Here is a 26988-nt window from a genome sequence, read left to right on the forward strand (position 1 = left end):
AACAAAGAGAATACATCCATGAACATCATCTGGCAATTAGGAGACACCCAATGAAAATTCCTTAATTTTATAACACACTAATTAAATCGAACCACAATTTCAGTTGGAAAACTTAAACATCTTAGACCAAGCCAGACTCCAAAATGCAGGAGAATTCCTAAAGGCATTGCACTCTGATGAAACAGCCATTAGCAGATCCAGTCATGTAAGTTTCACTTATGAAAGGAAAGAACAGGGAAGGAAGGAAGGAAGGAAGGAAGGAAGGAAGGAAGGAAGGAAGGAAGGAAGGAAGGAAGGAAGGAAGGAAGGAAGGAACCTAAGCACATCCTTTTTCATCAACTATTAACCAACATCCCCAATAGCACCAGATAAACAAGAACAAAGAAGAAATAATATCTTACCAAAAAAATCAATCAAGGAAGAAACAATTCCCCAATTAAGCCTGATAAGACAAACTACCATATATAAATAACCAGCAAGCTCCACTATCCTCCCATGCACTGATGTTGTTACCTAGCCTGGTAATGAAATACTTGTAGGCAGAGATACATAAGCTCAGGGAAATCTAAGAACCCACAATTTAACCCCAGACTCCATATGTTCATGTTCAATGACATACAGGGGGTGGGAACTAATGACTCAAACTTTATTTGTTTTTATTCTTGTGTTCATTAGCCTTTCCCCCTGCCCCATTCATCTACTGTTCTCCTGTGGGAAAATTGGCTTCAAAAAAAAAAAAAAAAAACAGCTCTGAAATAGCCACTCTTAATTTCCACTACTCAGATATTACAGGAGGTTTGGGTTGATAAATGTCTTTTTTTTTCCTACAACAGTATGTACTCCATGTTCCGGAAAGAGAAATATATATTGATGCTTTATATTTCATCAGAGCCTAGGAGACACAAATTTTTTCCAAAGAAGGGGAAATATTCAGGCTATGGTGGATGTAGAACAGTAGTAGTAGCAGGAGCAGCAACTTTTCTCCTTTTGCACTCATAAAAACCCTAAAACAAACTCCACGTACTTTAATGAGTAGGAAACCTTCATTGGAAGGAAAGATGGAAGATTCAGCAGTTACTTCTGATACAAAGTTTTAGAAAAAGAGAGAAATCACAGGAGCAACCCATCACAACCCATGCATTCCTGACTTTCTGCCTTATTACAACCAGTTTTATCTGACTCAAAGCCACATGTCTTGAACAGCTTCCAGTTAGCACAAAGTACAACTCCTCCCTTTGTTTCTAAAATATGTAATAAATTCTACTTCTCCCCAAAGAGTACATTCCCCAGATATTTTGGGCTGGTTCTGTCTGAATTAGAGCCAATGATCTCTCACTCACTTAAGCAAATGGCTGAATATTACTAGAAAACTGTAAGGCAACACTTAGAAATACTAAAGGCCACTCAGCAGATATAGATTAATGTGCTTCTGGCAAACAAGAATAAGATGTGCTAGATGGAGAAGTAGTAGATAGTCCAGGAAGCAGCTACTGCAAACACCATGTAAGTTTTTTCCAGAATCAAGGAAAGTAAAGATAAATATGGTTCTATAAAACAATAAACAGGTATTTTTGCCGAATTAGTGGGACCCTTTTATATATCATTATTTTGTTCATTGATAAATGTTTCTATCCCACTTTTCTCGGATAAACTATACTGTGGCTGTCCCTGACCTGTTGTAGTTTGTTCAAAAAGATTGACAACCCAGCTCCCAATCAACATCATGCTGGCTGTGGAATTTTGAGAGTTGAAGTCCACACATTTTAAGATTGTCAAATCTGAAAAAAAAACACCTGATCTAGATTCTGGTATAATGGCTAGGAAAAACAGAAGTGGTAATGAAATGTTACAGATGTCTATATAGGTAGACTGAATACTAGTGGCATGATACAAAAAGGACTGAAGAAGGTGTTAAGCATCTAGCATTGTGTGAAGGCTATGGGAAGAGATGAGGAGGAAACCAAAGAAGATTTTACATACTTTAAAGTTGGATGAAGCGAATGAGCAAAAACTAATACAGTACATCCAAGATATTGTTAATCGAGAGATGCTATTTTAAGAGTGCAATTTAGTGGCGTACTCAGTCTTTACCATGTTGATTGGTTCATTTAAGTTCTCCTTATGATGGAGTAAACCTCACTGCATTCACTTCTGTACCGTTCAGAACCTAGTTGAAGTAATGTGTCCATTTCTGGACAACACATTTTGAGATGAATTCAGTCAAACTAGATAAAGTTTGAGAGAAAAGGTGGCCTGTATAACATTTTTCAAGTGCTCCCACAAGTATCAACAGAAGAAATCCATGCTCTAGCCCAGGGGTCAGCAACCCCTGGAGCCCCATTTGGCTCTTTCACCCCTCTGCTGCGGCTCCCTGTCATTCAAAATATGCATCACAACCGCCAATGTGTGATACCCGCCGGCACACGATTTATTGAGGTTTTCAACCCCCGATAGGCCAGCCATGGATAAATCCAAGAAAAGAAAAGTTTCAGAAGAAAACAGAATGTTTAATTCAACTACATATGCTAGTTTTCTGGCCGCTCAAGAAATAGTCTGGCACGGGAAGGGTTTTGTGGCTCCTGGTGTTTTCTTTTCTGTGGGAAATGGGTCCAAATGGCTCTTTGGGTGTTTAAGGTTGCAGACCCCTGATCTCTACGATTGCCAGCTCAGAGTGCATGACATGGACTAAGTTAGAGAAAAGGCAGATTCTGGGTGAACAACATTAAGAAAAGTATAAGAACAGTTTTGATAATGAACTCAATTGCTAAGGGAACTGATGTATTCACTGGATGTATTCAAGGAGGTATTGGATAAACATCTGAATTCCTGCATAGAGCAAGGAGCTGGGGCTGGAACTGGAGCTAAAAATTTTAGGGTATCAGTCCTATGAGAAGTCAATAAAAACCCCAAAGTTGCAAGTATTTGTTTGTGGGATGTTGCTAGCTTGCCTTAACAGAATTTCACTAGATAACCCATGTGTTTGAGTTTCTATTATTGAGTTTCTATTATGTGTTTGAGTATTCTATTATCTATGTTGGTTTGAATAGAATTGATTTGTGAATACATTTTTTTTCTTTTGCCACTGATTGCATAGTTTAGCGGTTGAAAGGAAAGTTTAGTTATTACTCCTGAATAGGTAATAATGTTTAGTTAGCCTGATTTAAAGGCTAATTTCTATCTCCAAAAATGGGCAACAAATGTATAACTGTGAAACAACCATATTTGAATTCAGCAATTCTAAATTCTTTGGGATATACCACTTGCCTCGGGGAGTTTATTCTTGCACAAATTTAGTGTAAGGAATAATTTGTATATCTCTCTTATGTAAAAGAGGAGGGTTTTTTTGGGGGGGGGGAATCCAGTGGTGGGTTTCAAATTTTTTTTACTACTGGTTCTGTGGGTGTGGCTTGGTGGGTGTGGCATGGCTTGGAGGGTGTGGCTTGGTGGGTGTGGCAGGGGAAGGATATTGCAAAATCCCTATTTCCTCCCAATCAGGCAGGACTTGGGAGACAGAGAATAGATTGGGGCGGGGCCAGTCAGAATTTTTACTACTGGTTCTCTGAACTACTCAAAATTTCCGCTACTAGTTCTCCATTAAAAGCCTGAAGCCTCCCAAAAAGGTTCTGCCCTTTTGAGGATTTAAACCACCCCCAGACACTCCGGGGACCTAAAATTCACTCAGGGTATCTCTGGGCATGCTCCCTTTAGCCCAGAGATGTCGAACTGGCAGCCCATGGGCCAGATGCATCATGTGCAGGCCACACCCACCCCAGCTCTGCAAAGGGGAAAAACTTCGTGATATGTTACGTGATGGCAGCATGATACCGTGAGTTTGATACCCATGCTTTAGCCCCTCAGCAGATCACAGGAATGATGTGTGTGACTACTCAGGCCTAAAATGGTTGTCCATTCCTGTATTAGAAGTTGCAATTGGGTGTGTGTAACTCAACATACTAGAAAAAACCATCCTGAATTTTACTTGCTATTTCATATCCTTATATTTTATTTAAAAATCACTTTTCAACAAGCCTCTCTGGTGTTATTTTTTCCCCACTGTTCTACAAAAATAAACTTGGTTAAAAGAACTAATACCAAAAGATTTTCTTACATATTTGATAGTTATGGAAGTCTTGGAGACTTCAATCATACAGTTCCTACTTGTTGGTTCATGAAGAACCAGTGAAAGACAAAACTTCCTAAAACATTTCACCTTTCTAACATCCAAGAACTACTAATGGTTATCCAATCAGATCACAATGTATTTATTTATTTGTAAGATTTACTAACTGTCTCAGTTTTGATGAGCTCGGGGTGCCTGTATAAGCAAAGAAATAATAATCAATAAATATCCGCTTGCCCTTGCCTTGCCGAAAATTATAGATTTCCCTCCTTTACCATCACACACAGAAAAAAAATTAAAAGATTTCTAAACTAAATCATATCAAAATTTCCTTGAAGAGCCAGCAGAATCTTAACTGTGTTCTAAATTGCCACTTTCAGCCAAATTTCATTATCTGTAATTGAATTTGCCTTCAAATGAGACACTTTTTATTTTTCAAATATTAAAGTACAAACAGAAAAAAAGAGACACTCTTGAAGTTGAACTTGGCTCCAGATTACATAATGGGCATGCTTATACAGTTTTCTTAGCAATAAAAGTGCCACACCCATTTTGGCCGAATGCTCTTTTGAGTTCCCCAAAAGCTAATAGCCTCCCATCTATGGACCCCTCTTTAGTTTACTAAAATCAGCCAAGATTTTGAGCTCTGTTCCCTATCATGGAATTAGTGGAGCCCCTCTTTTGACTGTTAGGTCTGTTTTTTGTCTCAGCTGTTTCGTTTTTTAATAGTTTAAATTCTATATTTGATATGTGATTGATGTGGGAGTAAGTGACTGTAATGAAGCTAAATAGGAAGGTATTTATAGGTAGCTAAAAATGCCAAATCCAGTCTAAACATCTGTCCGACAACCATAATAACTGATAAACTTGGGGGGGCGGGAGGCCAAGTGAGTGGGCAGCCAGGCAGCAAAGCAAGTGGCCCAACTAGGGGAGGAGTGGCTGGAAAGGGAGGGGTGAAGAGAGGTGAGGCAAGGCACCTCTTGATGTGAGTGATGTTGAGTTGGCCACACCCACGCAGTCACATGACCACCCAGCTACGCCTACCCATCCAGTCATTAGGGCAGAGAACCTTAATATTTAATATTAAGTTATTTGAATCCCACCCCTGTTTTATGGTGCTTCCACTGGAAACTTGTTAAGAAATTAAGTATATGAATTTGATGCAGAAATATCTCTTTAAAATATCAGAGGACCTTTTTTAAAGACAATGTTGATTTGGGTTTTTTTTACATGAGCAAGTCAAAAGGAGTAATTAATTAATTGCAGAAACAGATAGCTCGAAGTTAGTATGCAGGGTAGGTATTGATTAGAATATTTGGAACAGAACTATTATAAGTCTGTTTTTTAAAAAAAAAAAAACATTGCCTGCGGACAAAAAGTATAACAAAATTAGATACTTGTATAGAGGCAATCTTATTTAGAAATCTTGGTATTAAATGATACAAAGCCAGGAAAAATGCTGAATAAAATTTGAGGTCGAAGGGCTGTCTTTATTCCCTTGAGCCCCACTGAACTCAAATCTCTCTTTGTTCTACTCTGTTCATTATAAGAGGAGACAGAAAAACGGCAGGGCTATGAAGAAAGAGGATTAACTATTAAAAAAATAGTTGTATAAACTTACTTCCACTCTTTTTGTGCCATTGGGAACAACCCAGCCTCCTTAACTTTCACACTGAAAAATGCATCATTTTTCAGCTTTGCATCAGTGAAAGTATTAAGGCTTCCACTGAAGTATAAATTCATTTTCCTTATAAATTGGCTTGCCCAGTTTTGTCAAGACAAGCACATTTGTACTCATACACAGTTGTCAAACCTGCGGTGTCATGTTGCCATCACATGACGTTTTGTGACATTTTTTTCCCTTCGCGGAGCTGGGATGGATGTGGTCTGCGCGTGATTCATCCGGCCTGCGGGCTGCCAGTTTGACATCCCCGTAACTAGTATCTTCCACTTCAGTGGTGGGTTGCTACTGGTTTGCCCTAATTTGGGCGAATGGGTAGCAGCGGTGGCAGGAGGCTCCGCCCACCTGCCCAGACGTCATCAAATACGCTCCGCGCATACAGAGCAAAGGTAAGTGAAACCCACCACTGTTCCACTTGCTGCTTAGCCTATCAGCTTTCTTTAAAGTATAATCAAACAAACAGGAATAAGAACCTTAATGATCCTATTTGAAACCAACTATCCAATTTTTAATCCTGGCTGAGCCAATAACTCTGGGAGACTTCAGAAGCAATGCTTTGTGCTTATCTATTTACTGCATACAGAAAATGAACTAGGGTTGTAATTATTCTTGTGGCTGGGATCTCATCATTATATTTATGCTACTCAAGAACCAGATACTGTCACTTTGGATGCAGCAACAGCTGTTTATCATTGGCCTTAAGAAGGAATATTCTTACGATACGGTAATGCACTGTAACTTAATCAGCTTTACAGTGGCTGACCACAAATGGGTTTTTACTAGGATGAAAATGCTCTAACAGACTATATAGTTGCCAGGAGCAATTAAAGCTATGCTGAAAAGAACTAGAGCCCTGCTTTTGGTTGATGCAATCAGTATTCTGCAATATTGATGAGATTCAATGCTGAGTAAATGTGATCAACCAAACAACAGGGTAGCTTTAGACTCTGGGTGGATTAAATGAATTGCTGTGCAGTAGCAAAAGAAGCCTTTTTAGAACTTTTGTCTCTTAACAGCCTATACTGATGAGGGTATTCATGAGCACACTTGGCCAATAAAGCTATTCTGTTTTATTCCATTCTATCCCATCCCATCCTATTCCTTCCCATCCCATCCATCCCATCCCATCCCATCCCATCCCATCCCATCCCATTTTATTTTTATTTATTTTGTCAAACACAACAATATATATAAGCATGAAATAACCATACAAATTGAATACAACCAAAGGGAACATTATGACAGGAACGGTAGGCGCGCTGGTGCTCTTATACACGCCCCTTACAGACCTCTTAGGAATGGGGTGAGGTCAATAGAAGATAGTCTTTGGTTAAAGCTTTGGGGATTTGGGGATGAGACCACAGAGTCAGGTAGTGCATTCCAGGCATTAACAACTCTGTTACTGAAGTCATATTTTCTACAATCAAGATTGGAACGGTTCACTTTAAGTTTAAATCTATTGTGTGCTCGTGTATTGTTTGGTTAAAGCTGAAGTAGTCTTCGACAGAAAGGACATTGTAATAGATGATTCTATGAGTTAAACTCAGGTCATGTCGAAGGCGGCGTAGTTCTAAATTTTCTAAACCCAGGATTTCAAGTCTGATGGCATAAGGTATTTTGTTGTGATCAGAGGAGTAGAGAACTCTTCTTGTAAAATATTTCTGGACACGTTCAATTGACTTAATGTCCGAAATGAAGTGTGGGTTCCAGACAGGCGAGCTCTACTTGAGAATTGGTCTAGCAAATGTTTTGTATGCTCTGGTTAGTAGTGTAATCTTTCCGGAGAAGAAGCTACGCAAGATTAGGTTTACAACTCTTAAAGCCCTTTTTGTGATGTAGTTGCAGTGGGCTTTGGCACTTAGATCATTTGATATGAAAACTCCAAGGTCTTTGACAGAGTGAGGGTCATCTACAAGGTCATGTCCATCAAGCTTGTATTTAGTATTCTGATTCTTTTTTCCAATGTGTAAAACAGAGCATTTGTCATCCCCTCCCCTCCCATCCCATCCCATTTATTTATTTATTTATTTATTTTATTTATTAATCAAACTTTTATACCGCCCTTCTCCCGAAGGACTCAGGGCGGTTTACAGCCAGATAAAAACACCAAACAAAATAAATATAGAATAAAATACAATTTAAAAAACTGATTCCATTTGGCCCATGTTAAAATCCCATCCCATCCCATCCCATCCCATCCCATCCCATCCTATCCTATCCTATCTTATCCTATCCTATCCCTTCCCATCCCATCCCTCCTTTGACAGGAAGAAAAACAAAGTTCAGTTGCTTTTTGAAGGAGCACCTTTGGGACAACCATGACCTGGATGACTGAAAATCTTGATAGACACTCCATTCCATTCATAAATATGAACCAGTTGCCAAGCATCTGAATTTTGATCAGATCATCATGGGGATGCTGCAAAGGTCATAACCGGAAAAACGGTCATAAGTCACTTTTTTCAGTGCTGTTGTAACCTTGAATGGTCACTAAACAAACTGTTGTAAGTCGAGAACTACCCATAATTCCTTTTTTCAAGAATACTGAAAGTGCCATGTAACAAACTTAATATATGTTCATTTGCCACAAACACTAGAGAAATTTTATGTTTGTATTTTATTTTTATGAGAGTTTAGGGGGGAAAAAGTAAGTTTGTACATCCATGGGAATAATCATTTTTTGTTTTTAAAATATGGTTTTTTCTCCTTCATGTAGATTTTATTGCAGATTATTTCTGCTGAACATGACATAATTTAGAATAACGTTTTAATACCTTTGATATCAGTGGGGAAGATTTAAACAGGTGCTTGATTTTTCTTTTAAAATCCATGGGACAAGCACTAGACATTCAAAACCTATTTCATAATAAAATAACATTTGTCTCGTAAATGTGCATTCAAGTGCAACCTTAAAGGTATATTCTTTGGGCTGGCCATCAGTTTTGATGATGATGATTTAAACATTTTTTCCCTTCCCCTTTTTTCCCATGCCACATTTTGCTGTTCTGGTGTGGGCCCATTTCAGAAGTTTCAAAGAGAAAGTGATGCCTCAGATAGCAATAGCACTTAGAAAAGGCCTCATCTTCTTTGTTTACAAAAGCCTCTTCTCAATCAAACAGCCTCCCTCTAAAAGAGAGAAAACCATTTGGTGACATCCTGCCAAAATTATTATTAATAAATAACATAGCAAATAAAGGGTATGTATGTCTAGGTGTACATGATCTAGTGACACATTTTCATGGAATTCCTGACTCAGAGAAGATAATGTGATGGAGGAGAGGAGGAACAAGTTTTCCAGGGCAGCTGTAGTGAATGAAGTGCCCACTTGTTATCTTTCCATTCACCTTTCTACCACGTGTATCCTCTAGTTCAGGGGTGTCAAACTCAAGGGCCTTAGATCTGGCCTGTGGAGCCACCCTGGAAACTGGCCCATGGTGCCTCTGCCACGGTACCTCTGCCAGCAAAGGACTGGACCGCAGTGCCTCTGCCAGTGAAAACAGGCTCCCGAGCTCTATTTCTGGCTGTGACGGTCTGCAACAACCCTCTGCCAATGACACTCCCAAGCAGAGGTGGGTTTCAGCAGGTTCTGATCAATTCTGGAGAACCAGTAGCTGAAATTTTGAGTAGTTCAGAGAACCAGTATATACCACCTCTGACTGGCCCCATCCCCATCTATTCTCTGTGTTAAGTTGGGCGAGTGAGGAGACAGGAGTCAGGTCTATGTGAACAACAGCTCTTTATTTCATAGTGAGAATCCAGCAAATGTTCTGTAGGACAGCTCTCCTTATATAGTAAATTGGCCAATAATCATCAAGCTTTTTTCCGCTTAATTTTCCCTCCAAAATTAGCTACATAACACCCTGCCTCCCGAGTCCCAGTTGATTGGGAGGACATGGAAATTTTTCAGTAACCTTCCTCTGGAATGGGGAGAGAATGAAGATTTTACAGTATCCTTCCCCTGCCACACCCACCAAGCCATGCCACACCCACCAAGCCACGCCCACAGAACCCGTACTAAAGAAAATTGAATCCCATCAGTGCTCCCAAGCTCTGTTTTGGCTGGCAGAGGATTGCAGAAGACCTTCACAGCCGGAAACGGAGCTTGGGAGCCCGTTTTCACTGACAGAGCACTCCAGCCGCTACAGGTGACCCCAACATACATGACATTGAGCAGGCGATACCCACTCTGGCCACACGCACCCTGGCCCCTTGAGGTCAAACACAACCCTGATGCGACCCTCAATGAAATTGAGTTTGACATCCCTGCTCTAGTTTATTTTAGTCTTAATATTTCTTCATCTCATAAGAAATCAACTGAGTTTGAAATAAAAAGTATGCCTAAATTCGGCTGAATTAGTTATAAATTAGCCATGAAAAATCTGTTACAGGGGAATGGAATGACTAAGAATTCTAATTCTTGGCAGTGATTCTCAGCTTCAGCAGCTTTAAAATTAGCGGACTTCAACTCCCAGAATTCCCCAGCCAGCGCTGAGGTTGAAAAGCCCTGCTGTTGGTTAAGGAGAAAAAAATACACTTAGGTTGGAGAGAGAGAAAAAAATCTTTAGTGAAATTGGCCAAGGGATTTTAATTGCTCTTCAGAAATGCTGCTGAGGAAGACTTAGTATCCATACATCCTCAAGCCATTTGCTGAGGTGCAATTTTTGCCTTCATCTGTTAAAATGATTTATCGCATACACTTGAGGAGGGTTTTTCTTCATTATAGGTGTTACATGAGAGGCCTGGCAGATGCCATTTCGCCAGTTTCATGGAATGTACCGCAAAGTTGATTTACAATACAATGGCATATTATGAGCAGTAGATAACTCTTATGAATCTAATTATCCTATTTCAGACATGTGATTATTTTGTGTTGAGAACCTTATTTAGAAAGACATAGAGTTAAATCCAAATTAGTAATTCTTGCAGATTATCAGTGAAACAAATGGGATTCATAAGTAATTACTAATAGACTCTTCATTGATTTCAATGGGATTCCTCTACACATGATTCTGTTCTAAGCTGAAGAAGGTTGAATCCTATCTTTTATCCCAGATGGCGGAGTGGGGGGGAGATAATATTAAGAAATCCTCTTATAAGACCAGACATGTTCCTTTATGAACCAAGATTTAATTTAGTAAATTTCTACTGGTTTCTTAAATGATTGATAATCTTATGGATACATCAAGTTAGGCTTTATTTTGCAGGAATTGTTCAGTAATCAAGGTCTATCCTGCAAGGTATACCCTGGTACATCAAACGAGCATAGACATATCCTAGTATTGTTATTGAAAACATGACGTGCATGTGATATTTGCTGCAGATTCATTTTCAAAGTGCTGACAAAATTAGAAAATCCTTGTAACTCTGATACCTCTGATGTACAAATATATATATATATATATATATATATATATATATATATATACATATATATATATATATATATATATATATATATATATATATATATACCCCCAAACGTAGTGAATATAAAGGATAATTTGCAATCCCTAGTGAATAACTTAAGAACTTGGTTCACTGTGAGGTCACTGCAAAACACAGAGTGTAATAGAAATACATCTGAAGGAAGTTAAAAGAGATTTTATGCTGGAATGGCGGACATTGTTGCCTGAGAAACAGAAACTTTGAATGTTTTCATAAGGAAATGAGTCATTTGTTTCTGTTGGCCAAAACTTTGTTTTCTTTTCATTTCATATTTGAGCTGCTTCATATATTTTGAAAAAGACCCAGCTTTCCAGTCTTTTGACAAAGATAACTTGTTTAATTAAATGCTCAGCAGAAGGTTCGCATAGTAATAACAACAAGCCAACTAAAAGTTAGAGTAAAGAAAACACTTCCGTGTCTCAGTCCAAGAAATGAAGCTGTTTGACTCATCATTACTAATTAATATTTAGTTTAATCGCCAGACTATTTTTTTTTAATGATGGAGCATAATTGAGTTAGTGTTAACTTAATGTAATCAAGTGATATTATTTCTAGTGAGATGGTTAATGTATCTGGGCTGCAAAAATTAAAATAACCACTAGGTGATAGGAAGGAGACGCAGAAAGCTTTTGATGCTTTGCTACCATCTACTGGTCGTCTGGATTTTTGTAGCCTAGCTATGATTGCTTTATGAAATGGTGAATCTAGCTCCTCCATTCAAATAAATATCGATTTATTTCAAATCTATTTCAAAATGTATTTTACTTCAAAATGTATTTCTGGTTTATGTGTTCCTGAAATTAAGCTCTGAAGGCAATTAGTGCTCAACTGTTATATGTGCATAACCGCCACAATTCAGAAGGATTGAGATCAGTGGTGGGTTTCAAATTTTTTTACTACCGGTTCTGTGGGTGTGGCTTGGTGGGCGTGGCATGGCTTGGTGGGCCTGGCTGAGCATGGCAGGGGAAGGATACTGTAAAATCTCCATTCCTACCCCAATCCAGGGGAAAGTTACTGCAAAATCCCCATTTCCTCTCAATCAGCTGGGCCTCAGGAGGCAGAGAATAGATGGGGGTGGGGCCAGTCAGAATTTTTACTACTGGTTCTCCGAACTACTCAAAATTTCCACTACTGGTTCTCCAGAACTGGTCAGAACCTGCTGAAACCCACCTCTGATTCAGATCCTGCATTTGGGGCTTTGATATTGAAAGTGATTTATGAAATATTTTGTTATAATCAGAATTAAGAATTTGTATCTACATATTTATATGAACTTTCTGTTTTCACACATATTGAAGTGCTAGGAGATCTGGAATATTTGTATGCATATGACTGCGTCTGTTCTTCAAAATATGTCAATTTTCATATAAAACCATTTATTTAAATATGAATATTAAAGTAAAAAAAAGCACCCATATATGTATTATTTTAGGACAAACGTGCTTGCCATACATGTGCTGGGAAATGAACAGAAAAGTGTTTCCAAGTTTTCATGATGTTTTGCAGACTTACTTAATATGGAATGAAACACAATTTGAAGCCAATGAAATAAAAATGAATTAAATAGAAGAGGCCTTGCCCATTTGTTTCTGATCCAGATAAATTTGGATTGGATAGAGGATAAACCAGGTGAGTTCTATTTTTCTGATCAGAGAATCCTGGCTTGCTTGGGAACAAGGAAAAGGGACTTGGCTTTTTCAACCACATGATAACTTCTTGGAGGGTTCAACTCAGCGTCATAAAGCCAGGAGTGAAAAGGGCTGCTTGTCCCAACAGGCTTTTTAATCATAGGAAGCACAGAATATGCATCCTCAGTATGGTGTGCCAAGACAGCCATTGAATCTCTGCCTGTAGGGATGATCTTTCAAGTGAGGGACATTTCCCACAAGGTTCCCTCGCTTCAGCACATGGCCCAGGCCATCTAAAACCAGGCTTTCCCCATTCTCCCTAGTTCCCTCTGAGTTGCTCGTTATGGAAAAAAAGCTTCCTTTCAAACAAAGCAGGGACAGGATGCATCTTGATCGTGAGGCAGTGTTGATAAGGCAAGACACCTGAAGTTCCCCTGGGGCTCAAAGGATTGTGAAATTTTGCTCAGAGACTACAGATGAGAGCGATTACTGAGGAGGGATCCCATGAGGTTGTTCAAGCTGCTTGGAACTGCAAGCAGGCATTTAACATTGTGCAGGTATATAATGGTTCAAGCATTGTATGGCTTCATGAAAGTACGCCTGGCTAATCACACATGCATGTTCAATTTTCCCTCATTTTCACTGTTGTAGGAGACAGAGAATCAATTGTCAAACTTTTAACATCAAGAGAGGTTCTAATCTCTATACCTCTCAGTTGATTGATTGATTGATGGATGGATTGATGAAATGCCGTGAAGTTGGGGTTGATTGTTAGCAGCCACATGGGCAGACTCTCTTCAGAATGCCTCAGCTTTGTGCATTGCTGTCATAAGCAGATCTGACCACCTTACTGTTGGTGGTCCTTTTTCTCTCTCTTTTTGTTTGTTTTCTTTTACTTTTTAAGTGTTAGGGACTTCTCAACAGAACCGAATCCCTGAATGATGTGTGAGAAATATAATAGATCTGGCACCTCTATATATAAATCCCCTGGTATGAGAATCCCACTCAGCTGAAGTTAAAATTCAGCCAGCTTTTCAATTAGAACAGAGGTGTCAAACTCACAGCGTCACCTGACAAATTGGGACATTTTCCCTTTTCGCTAAACTGGGCATGGGCGTGGCCAGCGTGTGACACATCCGGCCCATAGGCCAGGAGTTTGACAGCCCTGAATTAAAACCAGTAGCTGGGTTGACATTCCATGTAATCTCTTCCTACAACATACTCAAAGTATGTAGCTGCATACATCACAAATTTATATTATAAAATGTAAAAATCAGTCTATGTACAAGAATCCCGACATTAAATATTTTGAAAATGTAGAGGTATTACACTGATGCTAAGTGGTATTATGTTTCTAATGTTCCTGTTTGCTTGGAATTCAAATATATTCTAGCTTAAAAGATACCCCAATTTATTACCTCTTTACTGTTTGGTAAGCTCTTTAATTCAGAAGGAACTGATCTAGAATACGGATAAATTCCATTTCATGCACTTTATTTTTCATTTTAATGTTTCAAAGGCTGCTAATACAAAACTGCTATTATTGATTGTTGTAATATAACAATAAAAGCCTAACATGGAGGGGGGATATCTGGTGGAGGGAGGAAAACCGAAATGAAACAAAATGAACTGACAACATTAGTTTGCATGCAATTGCAGTAAATTTCAGGCTTAGCATCTTCCCACTGTCGCTCTAATATCCCCCACCTGCAGGCCTTCAGAAAGGCAATTAGGAGCTGGCTTTTCCCCTGGGTTCCCCTTTGGGTTGGGATGAGCGGAGTTTCCTACCTGGAAGAATTGTACTGTAGTATATTTTAGTTCTGACCTCCATTTTGTTGTCATTTGGTTCTCCTGGTATATGTGCTGTTTTTTTTTGTGGGTATGCCATTCAGAGTCATGTGACCTGAACTGAGAAGCCACATACTGGTAGATGCATCCAACATACAATTGCTTTTTTGGTCTAGAAGATAGCAAGATAACCTGCTGGGTTTTATCTCTTTCATAGGGCCTTTCCCTGCCTCGGATTCTGTTTTGTGCCTTGAGAACTGCAACCCCTGGTCTCCAAATAAAATGCCGCTAGTTTGTAATTCTCTGGGAGCAGTTTCCATAGAGCACACCTCCTAACACAGGGTTGTGTACAGCCCACTAACTAACTAGTACAGGGAGGTGGCAGTGCGGGGCTGCAGGATTGCAGCTGTGGTGTGAACACGTCATATGCTAGAAGAGGGGCCAGAGGGAGTATCCTGGTGGGGGCTAAGCTGGCAAATCCAGCCCTCTCTTTCTGCTGCCCTTCTCTGCCTGTTGTGTTTATATATGCCACTAAGCCATCCTGTGTTTTGTTTTATTCACTGCAGTGGCTTAGTGACCGAGGTGGAGGGGGGGAATCAAGCGGATGGTAACGAACATGCAAACAAAACGACTGCTTTGAAAGGGACGAGGCTTTGATTGCACAGTCACTGTCACTCTCTGGACTTTTGGCACACATCCCTCCCCAGGGACACTCTGCTTAGTGAAGAGTAAGGATTCTATTCTGGTCCTTTTTCCTCTCTCTCTTTCTCTTTCTGCCCTGGCAGGAAAAATATCTTTCCTGCCTGACTTTAAAACTGAGCACATGCCCAGGGCGTTTTGCAGCTCAGGGCGTTTTGCAATTAGGGGGGGACAGGGAGATATTTGCCCAATGGAGAAGGGTAGACTTGAACTCATGACCTCTCCCTCCCGGGATATATCCCTGGTTATCCTTGTGGCAGTCTGGAATGTTAGGAGTTACGCTCCAGTCAAGAGACTCACTCAATCAGGGGTGGGAAACTATGGCCCCTTTATGACCTATGGACTTCAACTCCCAGAATTCCTGGGCCAGCATGGAATTCTGGGAGTTGAAGTACACAGGTCATAAGGGGGCCATAGTTCTCTGACCCTGCACTAAATGAATCGGCCATAAAGCTGGAGCTACGTCTACTATCTCTGGCACAGCAATACCAGATTCAACATTTCTATATTCTCCTGCCAAAGTACACTGCCTCAAGAGCAAGGTGAAGACGTGGTCTAATAGAGGCATAGAAACCAATCAAACAAGTAGGCTTCTTAGGAAACCGAAGGGTGGTAGTATTACAATGGGTGTGAGGTATTTTCTCTAAGGAAGGGTGACTCTCATCTATTAACAGAAGAAAGATTAAACAGGAAAAAAAAACCCTTTTAATCCACCTCTATTATCATATTCTCAGGAAATCTAAAAATGACCCTCCCATTTTTAAGGTCGATTTAGGGAAATGCTTAGCTTCTCTTTTTTGATGAATATATATATATATATATATTTATTTATTTATTTATATTTATATACCGCCCTATCTCCCTAAGGACTCAGGGCGGTTCACAGGCAGTTAAAACACATATAAATACAGATTAAAAACAACAATTAAAAAACTTATTCTATAGCCTAATTTTTAAAACAATATAAATAATAAAAACCCCTTAAAACCAATTTTTTAAAATCTAATCCAGTCCCGCGCAGATGAATAGGTGTGTTTTAAGCTCGCGACGAAAGGTTCGGAGGTCCGGAAGTTGGCGAAGTCCTGGAGGGAGTTCGTTCCAGAGGGTGGGAGCCCCCACAGAGAAGGCTCTTCCCCTGGGTGTCGCCAGACGGCACTGCCTAGCTGACGGCACCCTGAGGAGTCCCTCTCTGTGAGAGCGCACGGGTCGGTGAGAGGTATTTGGTAGCAGTAGGCGGTCCCCGTAAATAGCCCGGCCCTATGCCATATAGAGAGAGGTAGTCCTCAACTTACAACAGTTCACTTAGAGACTGTTCAAAGTTACCACAGCACTGACTTTTGATCATTTTTCTGACATTTCTGACAAGCAAAGCCAATGGGGAAACCAGATTCGCTTGACAACTTGTTACTAATTAAACAACTGCAGTGACTTAACAAAACGTGGCAAGAAAAGTCGTAAAATGCCGCAAAACTCACTTAACAAATGTCTCCCTTAGCAACCTAACGTTGACCCTGGAAAATGAACCAGATCACTTTCTGAACTTACAACTCCATCTGGAGCCATTTGTTCCTGTAACTAAGATGGGAGATATTCTGTTGAGCTTTATGAGTTGCACAATACAGGTAGTCCTTGATTTACGACTGATCTCTTGGCTACTGTTCAAAGTTACAATGGATCTACCTCAGGGGTTGTTTATGACCTGGATCTGCAGTTCCAACACTCAGGCCTTTTCCATAGTCATGTCACCGCACTTTGGGCGCTCAGCAGGGTGATGGTCACATTTACAGTCAATTGCAGCATGCCGTAGCGATGAGACCACCATTACAACCTGCTTTGCAGGAAAGCAGAAAATCCTGCTTTCTAGTGAGCTTTCTGCTTTTAATTGCACGGCACAGCTGTTTCTCCCCCCCTCGCTGTTCTATTTAGCTAGTGAAGTCTTCTTTTTCTGCGTGAAGTGCGTGTTTGCTGTGTGCTGTGTATGCGCCTGCAGCATGCTTTTGGTGCGCATTGCGCATGCGCAGGCAGCGAACCGGTGGCGATCCTCAGAGGATTTCACCACTGCATTGAGAGTTTATGCACGGGAGACAAATTCCTTGTGTGTCTAATCACACTTGGCAAATAAAGTATAAAGTATTCAATTCAATTCAAATGTTCTGCACCGAAGACATTTTAGATCCTACTTCTCGGATCATCTGAGCATTTCCATTTTACTTAATGGCTTTTAGCTTTCAGTACCGCCCATTCTTCCTTCTCTCACAATAATCTATCCGACTGATAGCTTTATGAATGCTCCTTGGGAAAGAAAGAAAAAAAAATTAAATTAGCAAAAAAATTCAGGTTCTATTTAGTGAGATTTCTCTTGGGCTTTTAGAAATCCAAAATTAGTTGTTCCTCATATGCAGCCAGACCTTTTTATTATTATTATTTGATTGTCAGTGTTCCAGAGGACACATTTATACAAAAGATTGTATCATAAAAAATGCATGCAACTCATTTCAGGCTATGATAGCAGTTCTGCTCCAGAAATACGAATCTTCACAAGAAGATTGAAGGTCAGACAGGAGAAAATACATTTAAAACAGAGGACATTTTTATTTAGTTCATAGAATCATATGTGCAAACAAACGGAAAACTGTTGTTTAGAAATATCCAGTTCATGCACGAGCACATTCTGTGATCAGCCAACCAAATGTTATTTTGCCATTTCCCTTTATACCTTCTTTTGTTATTCTCAGTCAGGTAAGAGAATTGCAGTTATGTGTTGTATGTATGGGTTGTGTCACACACCAATTGTATCATATGTCATTTTGGAGTTCCTAAAAAAAAAGCTTTATTTCTGGAAGAATCTTGCTGCTTTTGAATGGTTGCAAAAAAACTAAACAAGGTTGGATCTGAATAGCATGTAGCTATAAGATAAACCTAGACAACATACTAAAAAGCAGCGATATCACCCTACCAACAAAAGTGTTTTCCCAGTTGCAATGTATGGCTGTGAAAGTTGGACCATAAGGAAGGCTGAGCGTCAAAAAATTGAGGCCTTTGAACTCTGGTGCTGGAGAAGACTCCTGCAAGTCCCTTGGATTGCAAGGTGATCAAACCGGTCAGTCCTAGAGAAGATCAACCCTGACTGTTCTTTAGAAGGCCAGGTCCTAAAGATGAAACTGAAATACTTTGGCCACCTAATGAGAAGGAAGGACTCACTGGAGAAGAGCCTAATGCTGGGAACGACTGAGGGCAAAAGAAGACAAAAAGGCACGACAGAGAATGAGGTGGCTGGCTGGAGTCACTGATGCAGTAGGCGTGAGCTTAAAAGGACTCCAGAGGATGGTAGAGGAAAGGAAGGCCTGGAGGAAAGTTGTCCATGGGGTACCGATGGGTCGGACACGAGTTGGCGACTAACAACAACAATAAGATAGATAGGAGATCGTAGGCAATAAGTTAGAGTGGGAAACTGGAAAAACAAACAAACCACAGACCATGGGAGTGAGACACTCAGTTCTGTTCTGTTGCCAAAAAAACAGCTTAACTTGAACCATACTTTGTGCTTTTGAAGAAGAGTTGCAAGAGATATTATAGTTTTTTTAAAAGCCGCGTAATTTCTTAGATTAAAAAAGCTCTCCAGCAGCATCTTCTTCAAGAGTCACGAATGGGGGGAAACCTCAGTTGTAATAACAGAGTTGGAAGGGACCTTGGAGGTCTTCTAGTCCAACCCCCTGTTCAAGCAAGAGACCCTATACCATTCCAGACAAGTAAGTGTCCAGTCTCTTCTTAAAAGCCTCCAGTGATGGAGCATCCACAACTTCTGAAGGCAAGGCATTCCACTGGTTAATTGTTCTCACTGTTAGGAAATGTCTCCTTAGTTCTAGATTGCTTCTTTCATTGATTAGTTTCTATCCGTTTTTACTTGTCTTACCTTTTGGTGCTTTGGAAAATAGGTTGCCCCCTCCCTTCTTCTTTGTGGCAGGTATGGGAAACTGCTGTCATGTCACCCCTAGTCCTTCTTTCTTCTTGTGCTCCATAAAATGTAATTTCCCCCATAGGACCTACTAGTGCTGATGCAGTTCTCTTCAAATCTTCTCCCTTCTCAATTCTATGGCTTCCAGTTTATTGTTTTCTCAGGGTTGACTGTGGGAAAAGCAAGGAAGAGGAAAAGTAATCTCCACTTTTGATTCATCTATGAAGTGATGATGGGTTCAGAGGGAATAATAATCAAATGGGCAGGACTAAGGTACAGAAGGCGGAGAGACAAATAATATAGGAGAGTGAAAAATAACTTGGTACTATCTGGGAATGATTCCATCATTCCTAAACATAGTAGTCAGGCTATGACTACTATGTGGGATCCTTAGTGTTATCTGAGCTTGTTTGTTTTGTTGCAGACATTTCATTACCAAACTAGGTAACATCATCAGTCCTAGTAAGTAGTCAGACCATGAAAAATACAATATGTTTCTGGACTACACTGCTTTGGGTAATTTCTGACTCATCTTCAATATTCATTTCCTATAGAAGGTGTTGGTAGCTTCCAGGTGTTTCTTGATGCCATAGATTTTTAGATTATCAATTTGACTTCAGGATTGGATGTGAGATAGAAACTGCTTTGGTCCCTTGGTGAATAGTTTACACCAAGAACCACATATCCCCATTGGCTCTTCTGGATATCTTAATGGCTTTTGATACTGTCAAACACGGAATCCTTTAGATTTGCCTACATGGAATAAGAGTTGTGCATAGGACATTCCACATTAGAGAAACATTCATATATTTAAGCTTGCGTAGAATATCAGAGCCATATTAGAGTCATTTTTCAGGAGCATATATAAAATTTACCTTACAATAACTTCCCAAAATACTGGATAGTTAATATCTTGGATTTTGTTCCATATTGTTGGTGGTTTTTAATTCTCAAAAGAAAAACGTTTTCTTCTGCCTCCGCAGCAAAATGGATGTAAGTTATGGGACTCAGCTTTAAGCGTGTAGGGTTTTTAAAACACTGTTTTATTGAAATTGGCTTTTATTTCAATTTTAACATTTCTTTTTAAATCTGAATTTATCTGTCTGAAGTGGTGTAGGGTTTTCTGCCTAAGCAGGGGGTTGGACTAGAAACCTCCAAGGTCCCTTCCAACTCTGTTATTCTATTCTATTTATAATTAGTGAAAATTTTAGCTGAAAGACTAGACATAAATTGAATTACTCTTCATGTATTGCAGCTAACAGTTGTCTAGTGATCTTGTTCTTTCTTTGTGCAACTTTGTTGACAAACTTCTAGCATGAAATGGATTCATTTACTGTGGCTTTTTGTAAATCTGGAAATGACATTCATTTGACTGACTGCATTAATTTATTCACATGATCAGGCAGGAGATTGCTTTTCAGAACATAAAATTATGAATCTTTACTTTGTTCTGTTCTGGGAATAATAATCATAGCACCACTAAGATTGGGCTGGAAAAGAACATTGAACTAGAAAATAGAGTTGGAACAAAATTCATTAAAAAATGAGAAATTGATTAAAGATGAGCTGTTTCAAATGGGCACATTTGGAACGTTGATAAATCACTTTCTTTTTCCTTGACCCAAAATGATTAAATAATGATTCTCACCCTACTCTCTAGATTCCGAGATGCTTCTTAACCACCCCTGTTTTCTGGATAGGTGGGCCTACTTCCAAAGAAAGCAATTGTCTGTAGCCATTAATAATTTCCATTTTCTCAATATGCATATGGGAGCAATTTGGACTCCAGGTCATCATTCTTGGGAATAAGGAAGAAACAGCAGGAAGCTGTCACTTTGCTTTGTAACTGGTCAACTTCCCACTTCAAAATGAAATGATTTTAGACAACTCTTAAAATGCAGGTGGGCAGAAGATCTGGTAAGCGCTACAGGATGTTTCTGCAGGGATCCTACTGGGAACACATAACTACAAAGAAAATATGCACGGGGTAAGTTACTCACTAGTTGGAAAGATATTTTCTGATCTCATTATTGCAAAAAACATTGTTATATTCCCATGACCATAGCCAGGACTGAAAGAAAGGCTAAGTTTTAGCATGTCAAAACAATATTGCTAAATACATCAGCTTACATGTTCAAAGAAGAGTACTTTGATGGATAGAGTTGAACTTAAATTTTCTGCTTTTCTTTCTTGAGGATCAATGAAACTATAAAATGCTTGTCTAGAGATATGTTGAATAGAAGGGAAGATGACAAATTTCTGGGCTAACTTGTCTAAATCAAGTCACTGAAAATTAATTATTGAGCAAGCAAGCATCAAGCAAAGCCTACTAGCTTCTTCCCCTGTCATTTGGGTTGAAATGCAATATTTCAATATAACAAACTGTTTCAGTTGGCACAGTCTTGTTTTGAGTTTTTATGACAACTTGCAGAGGTATCTGCGTCTTTACATCCGGGCGCAGTAGTTTGGTGCACTCCGAATATTGGAAACTCCAGTAGTACTATTTAATCAGCATGGTTTATGGCAAAAAATAGAAACAGAATCGCACTACATTTCCCATACTTGAGATTCAAAACAAGTGATTGACAGATTTAGGCCTTTAAAAGCAAGAAGCATCTTCCCATATAATAATATGCAAGTACTCTGACTGTATATTTACTTACGGATACCATGTAAACATCTCTCCCCACTATCTGTTATAAAACCACCTTCTCATATATACCTTTCAAAAGAGTCTTGCAGAATGATGTACTGTTTTGTCTAACAGGTTTACCTCATTGTAACTAGAGAAAAAGTAGGACAATGTCAAATCTAAGTCAACTTTCCCATCCTAGTTTGCTTTGGGGATTACAAAAACCAATACTGGGGCTAAAATTCCCAGAATTCTCTGCCACCATGATCTTGGGAGAGAAGCCACTAAGTAAACTAACCGGAGATCAAGGAAGTTAGGCATAGCTTTTTATACTGAGATCTAATGTCTCCAGATAAATCTATTCAAGAACATAATAGGGATTTAGAGAGCATTTCAGGATGGAAATTTGGAATATTTTATAAAATCTTCTCATAAAGGGAGAACGATGGCTCAGCAGTTAAAGACACTGAGCTTATCCACTGGAAAGCTGACCGCCCAAATTCAAGACCCAAGTGCCACACAACTGGGTGAGCTCTTGTTACTTGCCCCAGCTCCTGCTCACCTAGCATGCAAATGCGAGAAGGTAAATAGGTACCACTTCAGTGGAGAGGAAACAATGTTCCATGCACCTTGGTGTATAGTCATGCTGACCACATGACCACAGAAAATATCTTCAGACAATGTTGGCTCCCTCAGCTAAGAAACAGAGATGAGCACCAACCCCTAGAGTCAGACACAACTGGACAGGGGATACCTTTACCTTTATAACATCTGAAGCATGAAACTGCCAATCCATCCTCAAGTTTTGCCCTAAGTGTATCTTTGCAGTGATCATTTGCAGAAAACTTGCAGCGTTTTCTATCTCACCTCTACCCCAGCCCCCAACCCTGTGAATTGCTTTCTTGTCTCCCAGCCTTCCGGCCTTCAGACCTGACCAGATATCCCAGTAGCTACACAAAGTTTCTTCATCTCAGCTCCCTGTCATATGATGCGAAAGCTATTCCCCTTTTCCTTAGATTAGTCAGTATTTGTGTTTCTGAGTTCTTACAACATATTTCTGTCTGTAGCAGATATCTCAAGAGGAGTTAATAATAATGCAATTCATTCCAAAATGTATGTAATAGTAGATAAACTATGAACATATTGGAAAATAAAGAATGATGTGCTAGGAGAGGGGGAGCCGGAAAAGTATCTGAAACATCTGGGTTTTTTTTCTCCTTAAGCTTAAACCAACACATTTGCTCTTCCTAGTGCAAAGCATTTGTTAAATGCTTTAAAGAAAGAGTGCCTCCACAAAAGGAATAGTTTACAGTTTTATTAACAGTTTAAGCAAATGTATATTTATAGTGAGGCCTTATAATTAAATTTAAAATAATGCCCTCATTTCTATATTTGTACAAAGTTGGATTTTCTGTTTTCTAATCCAAATGAACCACTTTATAAAATATTACTTGTTCCATTCAATTGGTTTCTGGACCACTCTGTCCGTGCATAAGCAGTCTAGACAACAGGAATTCTATGTGAGTAAAGCAGGTTTAGTAACTATAAAGCAGATATATTTGCATGAACTATATTATATGGATAACACCTTGGAAGGATCTTGGAAGAATCTTGGAAGAATCAGAATATGAAGAAAATTGATGCTTTTGAACTTTGGTATTGGAGATGACTCCCAAGAATGCCTTTTGCAGCCCAAAATATGAACAAATGGATCATTGAACAAATCAACCCAATGTTGTCACTTGAGGCACTAATGACCATGCTCAGATTATCCTACTCTGGACACATAATGTAAAGACTTAGCTCACTGGAGCAGGCTCTAATACTGGGAAAGGTTGAAGGAAAAAGAAGGGCAATCAATACCCAGGTAGATGGACTTTTTTACAGAGAGGGTGGGTACATTCTTGGAAGACCTGAAGGACAACATTAGGAACAGATCTTTATAGGAAAAAAATATCTATGTTAGGGGTGTCAAACTCAAGGTTCAGGAGCCAGAGCCAGCCTGTGGCATGCTTAAACCTGGCCCGTGGAGCTGCCCTGGAAACAGCAAAGGATTGACCGGTGGTGCCTCTGCCAGCGAAAATGGAGCTTGGAAGGGTCGCACAAGGTTCCCCAAGCTCTGTTTTTGCTGGCAGAGGGCTAGCAAAACAAAGTAAAAACAAAACAAAAGGAGAAATGTTTCCACTTGTGCATTTGAGCATGCAAGAAGGGACAGGAAAGGAGAAAGGGAAAGAGGAAAGAAAAAAAAAAGAAGGAAAGATGGAAAGAGAGCAAGGAAGGACAAATAAGGAAAGGGGGAAGGAAGAAGAAAGGAGAATGAAGAGGGAAGGAAAAAGAAGAAAAGGAAGGAAGGAAAGAAGGAAGGAAGGAAAGAAGTTTATAATGAGTGAGGGAGGGTCTGAGGGAAGTCCTGCCTTAGCACTTGGTTACCACAGGTCCCCGACACGAATGACGTCAAGCTATTGCTTAACATAGCGTAAGCCGCCCTGAGTCTTTGGAGAAGGGCGGGATATAAATGCAAATAAATAAATAAATAAAAGCTGGCCATGTCCACCCCGGGCCCCCAAGGGCAAACACAACCCAGATGCGGCCCTCAATGAATTTGAGTTTGACATCCATGATCTATGTGGATGTATTGACAATTGCTTGTAGGCACATATCAGTCAACTCTCTAACTATGTCTTTCTAGGAGGAACATCCAAGAGTGTGTGAATGAAGACAGAAGAAAATGACCTAAGAGCAGGAAGAGCCAATGTCAATTAAACAGATGCAAGTTACATGTGACAGAGGTTATCTTATCTGCTTATGGTTACAATTTCATATTATAAATACCTTATTTGCAAAACCAACTTATTTTCATCTCCCTTCCTCCCAACATTCTCCCCCCACAATTTAAATCCCACAACAGTTTAGCCACTCTACACATCTGATGAAGTCATCTGCAACTCAGAAAAGATTATGTCTTTTAATAAGAGTGATGATGATGATTTTGTATTAGTGAGATATTCACCTTACTAGCAGCAGAATCTAGCTATCACCACTTTTTTCTTTAAATCGCAGAATGATCCCACTGCTTTGAATTTCCAAAATATAATTCAGAAATCTATGACACAAATGGTACCTCTATGGATTGTTTGTCATCAGCAACATCTGTAGATGAAGCCCATAGACTCACTTGACTTCTTTCAGAATAAAAATAAATAAACTGATTAAAATCTATATATATAAAAGTGATATACCACTCATGCATCATCACAAAATCTCCAGAACCGTAAAGCCTACAAACTTCAAATTTGCCACGTATGTTCCTCTTGGCTTCTAGGTACTCACTAAGAAAGGATTTTTCGAAATGACCATCAGAGAATTTGTATTTCCTATATTAGTATTAAAAGGCTCTGATGCTAAGGAGTTCTACTCCTCCTCCCCCCACCCCCGGAAAAGAAATCTGTTCTAAATGCAAAACAAAAGCAGAGGCGTTTCAGTTTCAGTTTTACTTTCGTAGCACAAGTAGCTTTACTACACAACAGTTGAGCTAAGCCGCAGCCAGGCTCCTTCCTGTCTCCTTGCTCACACAGCAAATACTGTTTCACTTTCCAAACAGCCCTCTGATGCTAAGGAGTTCTACTCCCCCTCCCCACCTGAAAAAAATCTGTCCCAATGAAAAACACAAGCAGAGGAGAGGAGTTTCACTTTCACAGCAACTTCCACGGTCCCAGGGGATAGGATAGGGGAGGCTTCTGTGGGGCAAGGCTGAGGGAGAAAAGGGGATAGGATAGAGGAGGCTTTTGTGGGGCAAGGCTGAGGGAGAAAAGGGGATAGGATAGGGGAGGCTTCTGTGGGGCAAGGCTGAGGGAGAGAAGTGGACAGGATGGGGAGGCTTCTGTGCAGCAAGGCTGAGGGAGAAAAGGGGATAGGATAGGGGAGGCTTCTGTGTGGCAAGGCTGAGGGAGAAAAGGGGATAGGATAGGGGAGGCTTCTGTGTGGCAAGGCTGAGGGAGAAAAGGGGATAGGATAGGGGAGGCTTCTGTGTGGCAAGGCTGAGGGAGAAAAGGGGATAGGATAGGGGAGGCTTCTGTGTGGCAAGGCTGAGGGAGAAAAGGGGATAGGATAGGGGAGACGTCTGTGTGGCAAGGCTAAGGGAGAGAAGGGGACAGGATAGGGGAGGCTTCTGTGGGGCAAGGCTGAGGGAGAGAAGTGGACAGGATGGGGAGGCTTCTGTGTGGCAAGGCTGAGGGAGAAAAGGGGATAGGATAGGGGAGGCTTCTGTGTGGCAAGGCTGAGGGAGAAAAGGGGATAGGATAGGGGAGGCTTCTGTGTGGCAAGGATGAGGGAGAGAAGGAGATAGGATAGGGGAGACGTCTGTGTGGCAAGGCTAAGGGAGAGAAGGGGACAGGATAGGGGAGGCTTCTATGCTGCAAGGCTGAGAGAGAAAAGGGGAAAGGATAGGGGAGGCTTCTATGGGGCAAGCCTGAGGGAGAGAAGGGGAGAGGAGAGACTGATTGTAACTACTAATTAATTTTCAAGCTGAAAGTGTTGATTTACCAAGCCCAATCACATGTTTCATAGTGGAGCACGAGTATTCAGCTAGTGACTTAATATTCATACGATAGCCATCTGATAAGATCGTAGATATTTTCATAAGACACTGGATAAATGCAAAGCTGCATTACGATACCTACTGACCCTCTAATTTAGAACCTGCTGACAATATTTATGTCGCTAAACAGAATTAGGCTTCCTGTTTCAGCTGAGCATTCAAGACCCTGGATTGCTGTATCCATTTCTGTTTTGACAATAGCAATAGAAATTTGCATTTGCAAAAGCATATTTTTATTATATCATACAAAAACTATAATGGATACTAATAATCAAAGGAGGCAAAACAGCTATAGAAGGATCAAAGTCAGACAGTGAATACAGGCATTCCCTCTTCTTGGCTGTGAGCTAGCTGTGCTCCTATTTGGGAGTTCCTTAGTCAGGGAAATTCTTTGAGCAAAATATCCATGTGCCATCTTAAGAAGAGCCCTGGGGCACAGCAGG

The 26988-nt window shown here is 40.0% G+C and overlaps 1 long non-coding RNA gene across 2 annotated transcripts in view; it reads left to right on the plus strand.

The window, feature by feature from the left end:
• The window catches only part of LOC131202668 (uncharacterized), a 55747-nt gene that overhangs the window by 17075 nt on the left and 11684 nt on the right, over nt 1–26988 (plus strand). Inside the window, exons 3-4 of one of the 2 annotated variants that reach the window (XR_009156191.1) lie at nt 21218–21303; nt 24638–25366. This is a non-coding gene — a long non-coding RNA (uncharacterized LOC131202668). Of the gene's footprint in view, nt 1–20964; nt 21304–24637; nt 25367–26988 lie in introns of those variants that run through there. The other variant, XR_009156194.1, reaches the window with a different exon arrangement.

This window comes from Ahaetulla prasina, chromosome 1 (genome assembly GCF_028640845.1).
Source record: "Ahaetulla prasina isolate Xishuangbanna chromosome 1, ASM2864084v1, whole genome shotgun sequence".
In the NCBI taxonomy this organism is placed as follows: domain Eukaryota; kingdom Metazoa; phylum Chordata; class Lepidosauria; order Squamata; family Colubridae; genus Ahaetulla; species Ahaetulla prasina.